Source organism: Microtus pennsylvanicus, chromosome X, assembly GCF_037038515.1.
Source record: "Microtus pennsylvanicus isolate mMicPen1 chromosome X, mMicPen1.hap1, whole genome shotgun sequence".
In the NCBI taxonomy this organism is placed as follows: Eukaryota; Metazoa; Chordata; class Mammalia; order Rodentia; family Cricetidae; genus Microtus; species Microtus pennsylvanicus.
In genome coordinates this window covers 90,270,687-90,286,291 of record NC_134601.1, presented here as the reverse complement: position 1 = coordinate 90,286,291, position 15,605 = coordinate 90,270,687, and positions in this window count along the sequence as shown.

Here is a 15,605-nt window from a genome sequence, read left to right as displayed (position 1 = left end):
CTGGGCACTTACTCCTCTTCTCAGTCCAGAATGGTTAGGCGTAAGGCTCAGAGCAAAAAGAAAAAATAAATAAAGCCTCCTTTGGGGTGGAAAAGCCTGTGTGGAAAATTTCAGCTTGGAAGGCTTGTTTGCTGGGAAAGTTATGAGTTGAAGGACTGCATGTGTTCACTAGCACAAAGACCAAAGACTAGATTCTCCGTGTTCTCTCTCTCTCTTTCTCTCTCTCTGTCTCTGTCTCTGTCTCTCTCTCTCTCTCACACACACACACACACATGCATACATATGAACTCACATGTAGACTCATATTTACACAGGTTCTACAAACATGCATATGCTTGATTTCACACAGCTCATTCACACGAAACATCTGCTTGAACATATACATATGCTTATCTATGCATACATGTTTCTTATATTTCGGAAAGCTGAAATATAAGAAATTTCCAATTTTAAAGTGTCATGCGCTTGTAAAATGATGATTTTAGAAGATCCAGCCTGTATGTTTTCCATTTACACCCATTTATATGTGCATACTATTAATATGCTCATTCTCTCACAAAACGGTAATCTCACATGCTTGCTGATATTTATATTTACTCCCCAGATTCTCTCACACAATTTCTAAATAATCATGTTAATTCTTACATAAATATCAAGACACTTTTATATATCCCCTATTTATTTTCACTCATACCTTTTCACATGTTCTTATATTTTCCCCTTTACTTTCTCACATGCAGTCATTTATGTTGGTTCACACAGTGTTCAGCTAAAGGTCTATTACAAATACATGTATTAGCCCCTCTGCTACTCATGTATACATACCATTGAAAAAGAACTTCTCATTCGTTGTTATTGTTTTATGTGTTTGTTTTGGAGACAGTGTCCAACTATAAACCTCCTAATAATCTGGAACTTGCTCTATAGACCAGAGACTTGCTTATTTCTACTTCCCGAGAGTTAAGATTAAATATTTGTACCACCATACCTGTCCAGAATTGTAGAGTGAATCCATTTTTCATTTGGAATCTCAAAGGAATCTCGGGAGCTACTTTTGGAAGAAGAGCTAGGGATTGGGAGGAATGGAATCCAATTCTGATTCTCCTCAAAACTTAGTAGTCAGTTAGTGTTTTCATCCCAGAGCCCACGGGAGACTGAGATGGGTTTGTTCAACCGTCCTTTGCTTGGCCTATTGAATTCTTCCTTATTCTCAAGCATCCCATTATGTTTTATTTTGCTGTATGTATTTGTCTTTGTTACTTTATAATTGCATTTTAAGTAATTACTGTCCATAATAACGACACAATGACTCACCTAGTCCAGTATCTTTGTTGTACAGACAAGGAAACTGAAGCTCATAGAAGAAATTTTTTTTTGTTTTTTGTTTTCGTTTTTCTCAAGATTCTCCCTCAAATCTATAAGTAGCAGGTTTAGTTGGGCCAGACCTAATGAAGACTCTATATGATCCTAAGCTATCTAGTACTTGCCATCAATATCCCTGCATTCCTGCATTCTGTACTAGCAGGCTTTAGATTGATAGGGATAGGAATCAACACTGTATGCCCTAGAGATAGTTCTATGGAATCGAGTTTTGAAAACACAACTGACCCCTGGCTGTACATGGTTGCCTGCAGAGGGAGCCCTTCCAGGGAGCTTCTTGGCATGCCTAGGAATGGATTATACAAGGCCACACTACAAGCCTGCACCCAAGGTCTTCATCAATCACAGAGGTTTCCATCCACCTAAACACATTTTCAACTTTAAGCAAGTATCAGTTATCGCAATTACTACAGTGAGGGCTAGAGGGGATACTGACTGCTTTCCAGGCCAGAGAAGGATTTTGGCTCTTACAGTACCAAATTGGTGGCAGTAGCTGTGTTGAGAGCAAAGTACATTTTGGTAATTCTTACAGATCGTACTCCACTGCCAGATAATTGCAAAACGCTTCTCCCTTCTCAGTCCTAAGTTATTAGACACAAAGGTGAAGAAGAAATGTTTCCATAATCAGTTAGGGAACCCTGAACAGTGTGACTTTGGCCTCCAAATCTTTGGACAGGCCCAGAAGTTCAGTATTTGGGAGTTTTAAGTTAGCATTTGATCCACTTAAGCCAAGTCTAGTGTTTCCAGACATAGAGTAACACTTAAGAGAGAAGGTTCTGCAGTTGGTCTGCTTTGGTTCTGAACATGGTGCTATCAATTACTAGCTATACATCTTGTGCAAGTTTCTGAGTCATGCTATATCTCAATTGCAGTATTTGTTGAAAAGAAATAATGCCCTAAATTATAGGGATGTCATGAAGATTAAGTGCAATGACTCATGTCTCAGCGTCCAGGCACATACAAAGTTCTAGATAAGTATTGACTGTTAATATTTTCTAGGCCCTTGGACCCAAACAAAAGTCTTCAGTGTTGATTTAGTGTTGAGACTCAGCTATATGTGTGTGTGTGTGTGTATATATATATATATATATATATATATATATATATATATTCATATGAGCAAATTGTGGCTGAGGAAGGTAAATTGTTTACAAAAGTTTACCCAGAGTTAGTAGTTAAACCTACACTCCTATACATTCCTATATACAAAGTCCTATAAATGTAATCTGTACTTATGACCAAATGGATATGATCAGGAACTCAAATCATTGAATTAACATTAGAAATGAGAAAGTGATGAATCAGAGATGATTATTACAGAAAATAAAAACCATGGGGAATTATGAAATTGAAAAGATGATAATGGAATCTTTGCATCTCGTTTGAATTTCTAAACTACTTCAGCCCTTTCTCAGTAGAGTCTAACAGTTATGTCTAGTTCTTTGTTATCTGCATCCTGTGTACTTGAAGACAATGGGACAATCATTTATGACTCATCTTTGAAGTGTGACTCTGTGCAGTGGGCTTAAGACATTCTGAAATCTCAGTGCTAATTCCTCTGAATCTTCCATGGGGAATTTTCTAACAATACATCCCGACAGAAGCAAACAATAAAAAAAAAGTGGCATGAAACACCTTAGCCTACGAAGTAAAAATGTTCAAAGTTAGGTCTGCTTCTTGCCTATCCCTATCCTGGAGCACTGCTGTTGGCTAAGGCAGAATTTAGGACTTTCTATAACCCTTTGCTTGTTTTAGGGCAAAAAAATTAATGTGGTCATGACAAGAAAACATGTTCCTACTTGTTTATCACAGTCTGCTATGTAAATGTAAGAACTAAGTATTAATGGGGCTGGTAGAAGCAATTGTAACCGAGAGGGTTTTATCTACTCTGGGAAAAAGCAAGTAAAGTAGCAAAGATGTCACACAAACAGATTTTAAAAAGCTAACCAAAGAATTGGATAACTTTCAATAGGTACCAACATATACATATAACACTGAACATATAGCTCTATGAGCAGGGAAAGCAGGGAACAAGGAGATTGAGCAATAAAAGAGAATTTCAGCTTGATGATAAATAATGTGGAACAAATTTGCATTCAAAAACAGCAATTGTAGACACTGGAGATAGTTAGCTATAAGTAAGGGGTGTTTTAACATCTTCAAAAGGGTGAAAGGGCAGGATAAAGTAAACAAGACACTAGATTCAAGCTACAACTTCTTCACCATCTCCCAAGTCCCAAGTGCCTTACAGTGCCTAGCATGCTGTTGGCATTCAGCAAAAGAGATTTATTACTGTGCTCATTGGATGAGACAGGCAGGAGTCATGAGTCTTGGCAAGAAAACCAGGCCAAAAGATTTGCTTTGACTAAAAGCCATATAACTTGAAAGGTTTATTGCTGAACTGATTATGTAATGTAGCTTTGAAAGAGCAGTATTTAAGATAAAGATTTGAAGCCCTCAGGCAAGTTTGGAAGAAGAATTGGGGAATAGGACTGAATGCATTAATAGCCCATTTAAGAATTGCCTGCCTCTTAAACCTAATTTCAGACTGTGAAGCAGCAAGGCTGTGGGGCACAGCAAAGGGCACTGATGTGGAGTCTGACCTGGGATCTGGTAATGTCTCATTGCAATATGAAATGAAAGCTTTCCCTTTTGTGAACATTAGCACACCAAATCAAATTGGGAAAGGCGAGGCTATAGTGCCGGAGTTAGACTTGACAATTAACTCAACCTGCTATGCCCAGGTGTTTGGCTCCGTACAGTCCCCAAAGTTTACCAAAAGTCCTAATTAGATCAATTCTCCAGGTGGAAAATCTCCCTTGCTTCTTTCTGTTTTGGCCATATCCAGTTTCAATTGGCCTAGACTAGTAGTTTTCCATTCTGGCAATCCCTTATTCTCCTACAGGAAATGTTAAAAATGCCAAGATTCAGGCCCCACCTCCCAGGCTTACTAACTTAAAAGGTCCCCTGATAATCTCGATATGCAGCCAGGGTAGAGAATCAGTAGCTTAAAAAAACTTGTGTAGACCCCATGTAAATTTCTGTAATTTCCTCAATCTTGATTTCTTCTCTCATTTGTTTACATTAGCTCTGGCCCTTTGAGTGTCCACAAGCACTATATTTCTAAGTCATTTTGTACCTTTGGTTTAGCTACTAACATTGGCTAACTATTGAAATTAAGATACTTAATCACTGAAATCAGGCTCTAACTCATTTTTAGGACTCTTATCTCTAGAGGTTTTACGTATTAGTATTTAATTGGCTTTACTTATTGATTAATAGTTTTGTAATGATAATAAAATACCTCATTTGTGCGTACCATATCCATGTACTTTTGTTTTAATTAGTTGTTTTTTCGAAAATAGCTTTTAAAATATTGCATGCAAATGATAGAATTCATCTATTTAAAGTGCACATTTGAACTATTTAAGTATGTATACATGTGCACCACCGTCATCCCCCAAAATTCAGGAAGTATTTATCATATAAAAAAGAAATACCATGGCCTTTAGAAAGCATCATTTAGTGCATTCTTATGTGTCTAAATAATCACTATTCAATTTTCTTTATATTGAATTTTCGCATTTTAATTATATATGATTGGAATTATATAACATATTTGATGAATAACTTCTTTCAGCCTGTTTTCATGACTTAAATACATTTTGTAGTATGTGTGATATTCTTTTTATTGTTGAATGATACCCCATCATGTCAACGTACTACATTTTCTTTGTTTGTTCATGAAGTTTCAAGTATTTGAAGCTTTCAAACAATGTTATTATAAACATCTATGTATCTACTCTTTAATCTTTTGTGTATTTTTACCTGGATAAAGATTTTTTATTGTTAAGTTATATATTCATTTTTTTTTTGAGACAGGGTTTCTCTGTAGCTTTGGAGCCTATCCTAGAACTAGGTCTTGTAGACCAGGCTGGCCTCAAATTCAAAGAGATTTGCCTGCCTCTGCCTCTGCCTCTGCCTCCTGAGTGCTAAGATTAAAGGCGTGTGCCACCACCGCCCAGCTAAATTATATATTCTTGATACAAGTCTCTATTTGGACATATGCTTTAAATTATTCTCTCTTGTTTGTTGATTTTACTACTGCCCTCTCCCTTTTCTTAGTTTTTTGTTTTGTTTTGATTTTGAGAGCATCTCACTATATATCCCTTACTGACCTCAAAGTCATGACCTCCTGCCTCTATCACACAAATGCACCAACAAATCTAACACTTCTCCATTTTTCTGATAGCATTTTTAGACACAAAATTTTAAAATTGATAAATTTAGATTTAAATACATTTTCATTTAGTTTTCGTGGTTTTGTTGTTATATCTAGAGATTTTTAGTCGCGTCCAGGGTCACAAAGATTTCTCTCAATAAGAGCATTTTCCAGCATTCTGAGATTAATATTACTTCAAATTCATACCTGCTTACTTCTAGTAATACTGAGAAGTGTTACTCTATATACTCTATTCATTTTACCTTTTCAATAGTACAAATTGCTTGCTTATGTGTACTAATATTACAAACTCAAAAATGCCGTTATTATTTAAAATATGTTACTCTGTATACCTACCATGTGGGTTTTTTTGAAACATTATCTATGTGTACATTATATAAGATATATTTTTATGTTGAGGACACAGTACTGTATCATTTATATGTTATTATTATATTTAGAACAAGTAATTATGTGATACAATATGATACCTCGATATATTATAAAATGATGAAATCACGCTAATTAGGATATCTATCAACTAAACTGATTTAAATTTCTTCCTTATAGCTATTTTGAAACAGACAGCATGTTATTATTAATCATATTCATGATTTTGTGTAATAGAATACTAGAACTTAATCCTTCTAACTAAAACTTTGTCCACATTGATGGAGGTCTACCCCCGCCTTTTTTTTGCCACTCTTTCCACAGCTTCTTATAACTTCTATGCTACTCTATTTCCATGAATTCAACTTTCTTAAATTCTACATATAAGTGATGTTTTCTATTATTTCTCTCTTTGTACTTTGCTCATTTTAGTTAATATATTAAAGCTCCATCTTCATAACAAAGATTTAATAGTCTGTGTCTTATAAACAATAGTGTTCAAACACATATGTGCTTTTTGTTCAGGTGAGTTTGAATCACTATCTGGCATCATTTGCTTACTGCTGAAGAACTATCTTTACTGTTTCTTGTAAAGTAGGTATGACAACAGCAGCAACTGCTTCTATTCATCTGAGACTGTCATATTGGCTTTTAAGGATAATTTTGCTGTATGTAAGTTATTTGGCTGACTTTTTTCTTTAAACACTAAGAATGTTTCTCTCTGACTTTGTTGTTTCTGATGTTAGCTGTTAATTTTATTAGGGTTGCCTTGCTATTTCAAGATTCTTTTTCATCTTTGAGTAACAGCATTTTACTAATTATATTTATTTGTTGATGTTCCTTGCTAAGCGGGGTATTGTTTTAAAATGAATTGGTGAAGAATTCACCTTTTGTTTCTTCAAGTGCTTTCCCCTTTTTCTGTTTATCTTTTGTTCTTGTTCTCTCATTGTACATATCCTGGTATCCTAATGGAGCCTCACATTTTATGAGGCTCTATTTCCTCTGCTTTTTTATCTCTGTGTTTTAGCTGACACAGTATTTCTTGATTTGTCATCAAGTTTTGTGATATTTTTATTTCTCACAACAAATTTATTATTTAATCCCTTTAGTGATTATTCCTTTCAGCTATTTTAACTTTTGTTTTTTAACCTTAGACAGGCAGGGTCATGTTTATTGGCAGGCGCATGGTGGACGGGCCTAATTTCAGTGATTTGGATTGTTAACCCATATGACCATGCAGATGGATGAGAGAATGACTGTGAAAAAAATGTCTGTGACTTCTTATAAGGACCAGAAAAATGTTTTTATAAGGAATCAGCATATTTCCTCTTGGAGTCCTGATCTTCTGGCCATAAGGGAAGCAGTGAAGTATAGTCTTTTAACAAAAACTATCATTCCAAACTAGAAGCAGATATAGAAAATGCATGTTAGGATCATCATAGCTGTTTCCAGCTAAGGAGGATCTTTGTTGGAGTGGGTACTTCTAGATCAATTGAAGAGGACATTCTCTATAGAAGGGGATTCTCTGATCACTTAGCAGGAGTTGTAATGTAATCACTTGAGATGGATCATACCATTGTCATCCTGAATTCCTGAAGAAACTTTTGAAAAATAATTGAGAGACTTCCAAGGAAGACTGAGGGAAGGGGAGAAGTGGAGGCAAGAGAGAAAGTGTGGGTCTGTGCAAGGAAGTTGGCAAAGAGTAGATTCAAGATGACAGTGAGTAGTCCCACTGCCAGGAGTGTATACCAAAATGATCTAGCAGAAACAATAGGGAGCTATAGATCATCAGAGGAAGGAAACAAGGGAAAATAGAGGACCAATAAAAAAGGTTTATATCTGGACCAGGACAAAAGGAATAAAAGTCTCTTGTAGTCAGAGTTTCTCCACAATGTCTAAATGGTGGTTTTGCAGATAAATTTTCAATTACAGAAATTTTAAAGGATTTCTTTTAAAAATAAAGGGTGACTATTGGAATTTGCATTCACATAATCTTATTTATTTACTTATTATTTCTTTATTTAAATTTCACTTTATATTCCAACTGCAGATCTACATACCACCACTCTTCCTCCCATCCACCTTCACATTCTCCCCAGACCAAGCTCCTTCCATTCATCCTAACAGGTAAGATGGAAGTCAACAAAGTCTGTCACATTAAGTTGGAACAGGACCAAGCCTCTCCCCACTGCATTAAGGTTGAGTATGGCATCCCACCATAGGGAATGGGCTCCAACAAGCCAGCTCTTGTATCAAGGGTAGATCTTGGTCCCACTGCCAGAGGCCTCTCAGGTAGTCCAAGTTTCACCACTGTCTCCCACATATGGATGGCCTAGTTCTGTCCCATGGAGGCTCCAAAGCTGTTGGTCTAGCGTTCATGAGTTTCCACAAGCTTGGTTCAACTGCCTGTAGGCTTCTCCATCATGATCTTGACTTTCCTTGCTCATATATTCACTCCTCTCGCTCTTCAATTGGATTGCTGGAGCTTGTCTTGGTGCTTCGTTGTGGATATCTGCATCTGGTTCCATCAGTTACTACATAAAGGCTCTATGATAATAGTTGGGATATTCACCAATCTGATTACAGGAAAAGACCAGTTCAGGCACCTTCTATACCATTGCTTGGAATCTTATCTGGGGTCATCCTTGAGGATTCGTAGAAATTTCTCTAGCATCAAGTTTCTTCCCAACCCTATAGTGGCTCTCTCTATCAAGATGGCATCTTCCTTGCTCTCCCACTCTGTCCCTCTCCCTCTAGACCATCCTCCTCCCACATGTTCTCATCTCCCCTCCCCTCCTCTACTATGAACATTGTTGAGCAAGTGTCCTTGTGGTATGATTGAGCAAGCATCTTTATAATCTTAATAGTTTAATTGCCTAAACAAGAACTGTATGATGACACCATCAGTTGGCATGGCAACATGATGAGGGATGTTTCATAAGACCTCACTACAGGCAATCAAAGTATTTTGGGAGAAGGAGATTCAGTCTTCCCCAGGGACAAGCATCCTGATAGGTGTTTATCCAATGTGAAATTGTCAGTCCTAAGGACATTTATATGCAGATAATACTAAAAAGATTTAGTAGTGTGTGTGTGTGTGTGTGTGTGTGTGTGTGTGTGAGAGAGAGAGAGAGAGAGAGAGAGAGAGAGAGAGAGAGAGAGAGATATTAAAGGAGATAACATGAATATGGGAGTGAGTGACTACACAAAATTAAGAAGAGGGGTTGGGTAGTTGAAATGATATATAGTGCTCCTGCATGAAATATAAAACTTTAAATAAAAATAACATGCTCAATATAAAATGTTGTCTCTGTTATTATTTCCTTTTGATAAAAATTGTTCTAGCCTGAGATTTCTACATTTGTAGATTTTTATTAAGTAATTCTCTCTCTCTCTCTCTCTCTCTCTCTCTCTCTCTCTCTCTCTCTGTCTCTCTCTCTGTGCGTGTGTGTGTGCGTGTGTGTGTGTGTGTGTGTGTGTGTGTGTGTGTGTGTTTGTATGCCATGGTGCATATGTAGAGGTCAATGGACATCTTCTAGGAGTAAGTTGTTTCCTTCCATGATGTTGGACTTAGGATTTGTACTCAGGTTGTCAATTATGACACCAAGAAGCTTTATCTGTAGACTAATCTGTTATTTAATTGTGAATCATTTTGCTTGTGTGAGCATATCTGTAACAACTAATTTTATTTCATTTCTGTTAAATAAAACATCTCAGTCAAATTTTTTGGAGTGTCTATTTTCTTGTATCTAGTTCATAGTTCCCCGTTTCTTTTCATAGATTGTCATGTTTTACTGAAAATTATGCATTTTATTTATTTATTTTGTTTTTTTGAGACAGGGTTTCTCTGTGCTGCTTTGGAGCCTGTCCTGGAACTAGTTTTGTAGAGCATTCTGGCTTTGAACTCACAGATCTGTCTGCCTTTCCCTCCCTAGTGCTGGGATTAAAAGTGTGCACCACCACTCCCCGGCAGGAAATTAGGTAATTTAGATAGTGTGTCGTCCCAATTCTAAGTGTTCTTCCTGATCTGGAAATTGCTATTATTACTTACATATTTATTTATTTAGTGACTACCTTGATAATTTTACAGATTAAAGACTCAGATATTGCTACTCAGCTTTGGACATACTATAGTTACCCTAGCATAACATTACCTGTGATCAGTTTCTTTTGGGTATAATTCTTATTTACTAGAGGAGACAGTTTCTCTGATGGTGGGTGAATGAGGTACTGATATATGATTATAGCAAAATGTCATTAGAATTCATTTTATTGTTAGGTTCCTTTCATAGAACAACGGTATTTGATTTTCATCTCGGTTTATGGCTTATCTAGTCTCAGGTTCTAGGCCACCCAATCAGTGCTGGGCATAGATTCTATCAAATATAAAAGGCCATTGTTCTTTTTGTTTGTTTGTTTTGGTTTTGGTTTTTTGAGAAAGGGTTTCTCTGTAGCTTTGGAACCTGTCCTGGAAGTAGCTCTTGTTGACCAAGCTGGCCTTTAACTCACAGAGATCTGCCCATCTCTGCCTGTGCCACCACCTCCCAGGGAGGGCCATTATTCTTATCAGATTGTGATTGGTTACTCTCAAATCTTTTGTGTTACTACTGCAACAGCGTAACTTGGAGGCAGGTCACCATTATCAATCAAAGGTTTATAGCTGAGTTGGTGTTTATCTTTCTCCTCTGGTAGTGTGCAGAGTATCTTCTAGGATCATGAACACTAGTGAGTAGCTGTTAAGACTCTAGTTAGGCACCAGCCAGACTTTTCTGAGTTCAATGAGTTATGGTATTGTCTTTAGTAATAGAGCCTTACAATAAGATTATAGGAACAACCAGTAGCTTTGGCTGTAGCCTGAGTTGTTTAAGAGTTTCCTTGGAACTCCTTTCACCAACAACTTAATTATGCGTAACACATTCATACAACTGGAGCTTTCATTTATTGGCAAGAGATGTCTAATTGGTTTTTTTCTCTCCCATTATGTAGCGATTCCTTTTAGATTTCTTTCACATATATACATATTATAAAGCTTCTATTATAGCAGTTTTCCATATGGGGCATCAGATGTCCCTAAGATTTATTTGTGCCTTCCCATATTTCCTCTTTACTTAGCGCTTCCATCCTCCTTCCCATTTAATCTTCTCATTCCAGTCTCTGCCTGACCCCTGTGCTATTTGCAGTGTGTGGGGATTTTATTTAGAAATGTCACTCCCAGACGCAATGTTTTGATCTCAGAGCTGATTATAAGCCAGAGTATTCCTTTAAAACTTATACAGTATGGGGTACTGTTCTATCTTCAATATAAAGAAAAGTAATATAAGAAGTAGTTAATATTTTCCACCATTATCTTTCTTTTGTGCAGATATATATGTAAAGAATTTATCAAGTAATTACATAGTAAGATACCCCTGTATAAAAGCCATTCATCAGAAAGAAACTCACCTGGATAATACTGGATTTTCTACTTCCCAAATTGTGAGAAACATATTTCTGCTTTTTCTTTTCTTTTTGAGATTATTATATATGATTTCCCGCTTCTTTTTCCTCCCCCAAACCCTCTCATATACTCCTTTTTGCTCAATTTCAAATTTATGATCTTTTATCATTAATTTTTGTTGTACAGATAGCTATAACCTACTTAGTCTATATAATGCACCTGTCTATATGTTCTCAGGGCTGACCCTTTGGTATTATATAAGCAATTGGTTAGTGATAACCTTCTCTAGAGAAGACTATTTCTCCCACACTCAAAATTTTGTAGTTGCCTGTAGTTCTCTATGTAGAGTTGAAGTCCCCTGAACCTATTGTTGTCATTTTTAGCTCATTCATATTTAGGCAATCAAGACTTTATGGTTCTTAAGTACAATCAGCGAGTTATTGGTTACTGCCAAGTTATGTATGCCACTACTTCACCTTTAAGGTTATATTGCCATGGTGCTCATTATGATGATTTATAGGTGTCATTGCCGGATAGGACTGTTGATTGTATTCCTTCTGTGAGAGCTTATATGACCCCTTCCGGTACCAGGAAATCTAATCCTTACTCAGGGATGGGGTAATTAGGTCAAGCCCTGTTCATAAGCCTCTGAACTCTATGGTACCTTCAACAATAAGTATTTACTTTCCCAATAGCAATAGTTTGCATGTTTTGGAAGTCTCTTTGACAGCCCCAAATAACTGAAGAGAGGGCTTCTCATGTCTGCTATTTGTGATTTTTTTGTTGTCTTTTTGCTTTTGTGGTCTTTAGGTCCTAGTGGGAACATTTCCAGTCCAGATAAGAAATTTTATTTAAGCTATGTATGTATGCCTTTATACTGACTTACATGTATTGTTGATCTCTTTAGGTAAATAGCTAATAGTATGCATTCTTATGGCTTTTCAGACAACTTTTCTGTTATTTTTACTACTTCTATATTTAGTCTAACCCCTGTAATTAGAGCACCACCCATTTTTTTCTACCTACTGTGATTAGTTTTCTTGTAGTCTGCCATTCTACTCTTCCCCCCACATCTCTAGTTGCTGGTTTCTGCAGTTACTCATGTATATGTACTTACATATGAAGATTTGGAGCTAGGAACCTTAGATAAGAGGGAACATAAAATTATTATTATTATTTTTGTTTATTGTCTTTCTTGGTCTGAATCACCTCATCCAATATGGCCTTTTCTAATTTCATTCATTTATCTGCAAAGTTGATTGTTTAGTTTTTTGACAGATAAACAGTATTCTGTATATGTGCCATATTTTTATTATCCTCAGTTGAATGTCTTTACTAGTATTCAACAGCAACAAGGATCTTCCCCACTTGTGAATAGCAAGTATCTATGATTCTTTCCCATTGTGGCAAAGATTCTCTCCTATCATGAACAGCAAGTGTCTTTTCCACTTGTGAATAGCAAGTAACTGTGGATTAGAATGTCAATGACTTTGGACATATAAGAAGAGTGATATAGTTGGGTCACATAGCAGATTGATTTTTCATTCTTGAGAAATCACTAAACTAATTTTTATAGTGGCTGTACCACGTTGAAATACCACCACCAGTAAATGAAGGTCCCCATTCCATTCACCCTCTCCAGTATTAATTGTGGATCATTTTGTTGCTCTTTGTTTTTCTGACTGGGAAATAATGAAATCTCTGGATTGTTTTGGTTTCCATTTCCCTAGTTTCTGGAGACAGTGAACATTTTTTTGAGGTATTTTTTGCTGCTCTTTCTTTTTCTTCATCAGATACAAGGCCCATTATTTGAATGGGTCATTTGTTCATTTATTTTTCCAGATGTTTAAATATTCTGTATATTAACCATCTGTCAAATATAACAGTCAAAAATTCTTTCCATTCTGTGAGCTTTTTTGTGACTCAACTGATTGTTTCTTCAGCTATGTAAAAGCTTTTTAGTTTTATGAAGTGCCATTTGTCAATGGTTGACCTTAATTGTTAGGTAAATGTAGTCCTATTCAGAAAGCTCCTCCCTACAACTGTATCATATAGTGTAATACCTATGTTTTCTTCTAGTAGTTTCAGTGTTCTTGTTTAGGTCTTTGATTCATTTGAAGTTAGATTTTGTAACGTGAGGTAATATATATGTGTCTAATTTCATTATTTTGAATATTGACATTGAGTTTTCCCAGCATCATTTGTTGAGGATTTTTTTTCTATTCTCGAGCTTATATTTTTGGAATCTTTGTCAAATAATAAATGGCTGAAGTTATATGTACTCAAATTGGTTCCACAATTTTGTTCCATTTGGTTAGAATGTTTTTCTGCCAGCACCATATTGTTTTTTTAAATCCTATAGCTCTGTATTATATGTTTATAATATAACATTTTTTATTTAGTCAACTTTTTAATTTATTTTACATACCAACCACAGTTTCCCCTCCCTCCTCTTCTCCAGTTTTCCCCTGCCTCCCATCTACCCCTCCCTATCCATTCCTCATTAGTCTCCATTCAGAAAGGAACATATCTCCCATGGCCTTGAACAAATCATGGCATATCAAGGTGACACAGGACCCAGCTCTTCCCCCAGTACAACGGTGGTCAAAGAATTCCAGCATGTGGATTGTCAAAACGACAGCTCCTGAGCCTGGGAAAGGACCTTATACCTTTGATATGGGCCCCCAAACAGATCAAGCTACACATCTTGAGGGACAAGGTTAGTTCCTTGCTGGCTCCCAAATTGTTGATCCAGAGTCCATGATCTCCCACAAATTAAAGTCAACTGCTTCTGTGGGTTTCCCTATCATGGCCTTGATCCCCTGGCTCATACAATCCCTCATTCCTTCCTTCAGCAGGACTCACAGAGTTCAGCCAGTGCTTGGCTTTGGATCTATGCATTGGCTTCCATCTGTTACTGGACAAAGGCTCTCTGATGACAATTAGGGTTGTCACCAACTTGATTACAGTAGTAATCAAATTTGATGTTCAGGCACCCTCTCCACTACTGCTAGAAGTGCTGATGTCACTGTAGAGGTGGGATTTGAGGTCTTATAATCTCAACTCTGGTCAGTAGGACACACCGTTTACTTCTTATTGCCTACAGATCAAGATGTAGAACACTCAGCCACCTCTCCAGCACCATATCTCCCTGCTTGCTGCCTTGCTTTCTTTGTGATGATAATAGACTAAATCCCTGAAACTATAAGCTAGCCCAAATGAAATGTTTTCCTTTATAAGAGGTGCCATGATCATAGTGTCTTCACAGTGATAGAAACATTAAGACATATGCCTACAATTTGAAGAATTTGTATTTTTCATGGTATTCCACACATCTCTATGTTTCTTTTCTGTTTCAAAAAGATATCATAGTGTTTGCTTATTTAGTTTAGGACCTCCATTTTATCTTCAAGTCCTAATATTTTATCCTCTACATGACTCATTATACTTATAAGGATTTCCTTTGAGTCTTCTGATTGTTATTAAGTTTTTCAGTTGTATCTTCATTTCAGCTTGCCTCTATCTCCTTTTTCAAATTCTATCTTTATGTCCTAGATTATCTTTTTAATTTTCAACAGTCTTACATTTGTATTTCTTGGGTTTCATTTATGTGTTTATTCTCCTTAAATTCTTCCTCTTTAGTTTCATTGGGCTGTATTTTTGTGTCTTTTTTTAATTCCTTGAATTATTTGACAAAGTTTATAAGTTTTCTTTTAAATTCTGTGTCTCGGGGTTCATCTAGATGGCAAACATTCCTACAGGACTGGTAGCTTTTGGTGGGAAGATACTGGCTTGACCTTTTAGATTGTTGGTACTTTTGTATGAGATTTGCGCATGTTGACTTCTTTTGTTAGTTAAAAGTCTGACACAGACAGCAGGGTGTGCCAGAAGACGGTATGTCTTGAAGAAATGAGCCTACATTGGGAATGGCTTGAATGGAATGAAGTCAGGTGTACAGAGAAGACTGGGATGGTGTACAGGATGTGCTTTCTGGAGAAGGCCTGGAGTTTGTGGGTAGATCTGGCTGAGTGGAAAGATTTGATATGTTATGGGATGATCCTGTATATTATGGGATATGTATGGAAGGTCCTGGAAGAAGTCTAGAGATTGTTTGAGGAGCAGTCAGGGGATATCAGACTAGGTTGGGACACTGGATATGGGACATGGGCTAAATCC